This window comes from Chanos chanos, chromosome 1, assembly GCF_902362185.1.
Source record: "Chanos chanos chromosome 1, fChaCha1.1, whole genome shotgun sequence".
NCBI classification, from domain to species: domain Eukaryota; kingdom Metazoa; phylum Chordata; class Actinopteri; order Gonorynchiformes; family Chanidae; genus Chanos; species Chanos chanos.
The window spans coordinates 13857955-13861616 of NC_044495.1; the positions used below are offsets into that span (position 1 = coordinate 13857955).

At 36.9% G+C, this 3662-nt stretch overlaps 1 non-coding gene across 1 annotated transcript; it reads left to right on the forward strand.

Moving 5' to 3' along the window:
* Window positions 1–3111: 3111 nt before the first annotated feature.
* On the forward strand, window positions 3112–3294 carry LOC115827037 (U2 spliceosomal RNA). Its single transcript, XR_004025806.1, has one exon. It is a non-coding gene; the product is annotated as a U2 spliceosomal RNA (small nuclear RNA).
* Window positions 3295–3662: the final 368 nt, after the last annotated feature.

Sequence of the window (3662 nt, forward strand, 5' to 3'; positions counted from 1 at the left end):
AGATTTGAGTTCTCTTCCAAACCACCACTGGCAAACCTTTTTATGGAGAGTTTACTGTCTTCAACATAAGAAAGCCCACGAACTTCATGTATGTGGTTATGTACTGAATTTTATGAGCTATTTGCTATTATAAATGTTTAATGATTATGAATCTATGTGGTCACACGTAGTTGTCTGCAGAAAACGTAACAGTGAATATAAGAAGCTAAAAAAAAAATCCGAACGTTTTAGAACGAGCAAGAGGGAGAGATGCATGGGCATTTCAGGTTGCTATCATCACTCCTTCAGGTAAGACAGTGTCTTCTTGTATTGTATTGATTATGTTATTTCACCATGTACTGCTGGTCCATGTTGACTTTCCTTTAATTTGTTCTATGACATTGAACTCTAATAGGTTAAATTTCAAACAGTGACTAATGAATGGAAACAGTTCTACATTTTGGTATCATTCTCAGGTCTTCTTTTCAGTACTATTTTGTATTGCAGCACTTGGGAAAATGTGCCAAAAAAGATCTAAATTATGTACAAATAAAGTTGCGTTAAAAGGTCATCAAAGTTTTCAGAGGTCACGTCAGGAAAACCAGTTTTTAATGTACAGATCAGTGGTGCTCTTCAGAAAGGCTTCCAGGCAATTTATAATAAAGTAGGCTGTAAGTACTGATTTAGAAAACAATAATATTTCTCAACTTACTCTTAATTAGAGGTCAATGAATATGAGATAAATAGTAAACCACATAAAATTATATCAGATATGTGAGTTATATACCCTCTGAATGGAGCGACTTAAAATGTAACAGGATAAAAGGATATGCTCCACTGCAGAAAGGCTTAAGAAATCAAGAGATAAATTTAGTGTCACAGCATTAGACTCCTGAGTAAGCAGTGAAGGAAAACCAAATGGACGTCTCCATCATAATTTTCAGATGTTTTTACATATTAAGGTGTGAGGAAGTTTTCACTGGTCATAGAGAGATTAAAAGCGGTGCTATGTAAAAAAAGAAAAATAATACCCTTGTATTATCTGGTGACATCTGGTTTTGAGCAGAAAGCTTTCTCTAAGACAGGTTTCTTCACTTTTTTAATTCTGTTTCAGTGTGGAAACTCCCATGTCAGAGAGAAAAACATCCAACACTAAACAGAAGTACACCACTATATGCGACTGTGAAAGACCATTCAGTATGGAGACATCCCACAATGACTCAAGTCAACAAGATTTCAGCGGAGATAATTCTGGTTTTACTTCATCTGTCAATATACATCCTGATCATTCAGATTCTGAACAGTTCCACTGGAAACCTTTAACTGTGTTCACTCTCATATTGTCTGCGATGGAGGCTCCAATATTCTGCGTAGCCATTTATGCAATGTGCATCCTCATCAAAACCAATCATGTTGCCCCTGTTTTTGTCATAAATGTGCTCATTACAGACCTCATCCAAGTCATTTGCCAATGCCTTGTCTTTTCAAAGTTAGGTAATCCAAGTTTTGCCCAAAGTATTTTCTTTTATGTTTTGACTGCTAATGGTTATTTCATGGCCTGTATAGCTCTTGAGAGATATCTTCTAATTGCCCACCCACACTGGTATAGAATGCATTGCTCTGTTAAATGGCTAGTTTGCTTTTCTTTGACTGTATGGTTGATACCCTCTGTTTTTCCCATTATATTAGTGATTGTGGATATCACTGCTCGTAACCCATTTACTAACCTCTTGACCTGTTCAATTTTGTCTCTTAGTCTCTTCATTCTTCCTTACTTATTGGTCATTTTCTGTTTTGTGGGCACTAGGAGGGCACTTTCTCGTTCAATTGCATTGCCCTCACATGAGAAAAAAAGAATTTTTGGTTCACTCTTCCTAATGGTAATAAATTACCCTTTACTTACACTCTTGTACGTTTTCACTTTACCGCTTTCTTCCAAACAGTTTTTCTTTGATATATCGAATGAGTATCTGTTTATTTTGGTACTTCTAAACCCACTTACTGACTGCCTAATGTATGTGTTCATGCGAACGGATGCTGAGGACTACATGAAGAATCTTCTCTGCTGTATGAGGATAAAAAGACGCCACAGTCAGGCACAACACTCCACCTCTGTTCCTTCAGGTCAGGATGGTATTGAAGAAACAAACATCTGATATGGAGCTTTTGTTAAATCCAGATTTTTTTTCTGTATAACTTATAACAAAGATCATCACATTTTACCATTCTTTAGACAGACCCAAGGGGAGCAAGCCTGATGCAAGAGTAGCCAGAAAAAAAACTTTCTATTGTCAGTTTTAACAGTTTAAAGATTGTCAGAATCAAAGAACGTCAAATTCATGTCCAAACCCTATCTCTGTCCCTTGAAATGAGGATGATAAATTAAATTATCACAGTGTTAATCAGTGATGACAAATTCTATAGTCTGTGTGTTGACTTGTGTGTGGGTTGCATTTTGTTTGCTGTGAGTTAAATGAACTCTATTCCATCCTGTATTAACCAGATTAAATTAATACTGGTCAATTAGCTGTGTATTCCTTTGTGTCAATTATGTGTCGAGCACTGACAATTGTGAGCGAAAACAACAGATATCTAAAATAAATGATAAAATTGTGTGTTGCATTTTTTTTGGCACCAATTCAATGTTTTTCATGTCTTGGTGCTAAAGTATTGAAATAGCTATCATTTTGAACAAGGGTGGTTTGAAGGTGATTTGGTAGTTTGAACATAAAAATAAAGTATAATGACATATATTAAACCATGTACTCCATGTATATCTTCTCTTTTTTACGTCTTCTCTGCTTTTCTCACCTTACAAAGATCAATCACAAGCATGCAGAAAAAGAAAACTAGGCACATAAGCATACAAACTGTAGTCATATCCACTGCATACTAAAGCTATAATATGTTATCAAATGAACCACTGGATTAGTATCTATGGCAGTACACGATGCTGAATATATAGTCTCGTATTATTCTGAATGTATAGTCTCATATTTCTCTCCTTGAGGGCTCTGAATTGGATAAATAAACACACCCACAGGAAAAATCTGTTGTTAAATCACACAAATGTAGAATGTGATCTCTATATTCTGTCATAGGTGACTGTACATGTATTATGCAATGACTGTTGTCCCTTTCAAGTCTATATGAATATATCATGTGAGTGTAGTATCTGCTCTTATCAGTTTAATATCTGATACGTTCTCTATCCGAGAACGCCATATTAAGCACATTTTTAGAACAGGGAGTCGGCACAGGGGCTTGCTCCGGCCGCTCCACATTTTATAGGCAGCCGTGGTCTAAATATGGTCTAAAGGCTAGAGAACTGGGCTTGTGACCGGAGGGTTGCCGGTTCGATTCCCAGGCCCAACATCCATGGCTGTGCGCCCTTGTGCACTTAACCCTAATGCTCCCCGGGCGCAGAGGAATGCTGTCCACTGCTCCTGTGTCTGTTGTCTGTTTTGTGTTCACTACTGGTGTGTTGGATGGGTTAAATGCAGAGACAAATTCATTGCTCGCTGTTCACAGTGTGTGTGTGCAATCATGGAGACTTAATTAACTTAATTTGGAGCTTATGTGCTTCTGATATACAGCATTTGTCAGCAGCAGGAGCTGGAGATGTATGACCATAGATTTTATGAACCATTTCCCATAATACATTTTTAATGTTTTTGGTCCTG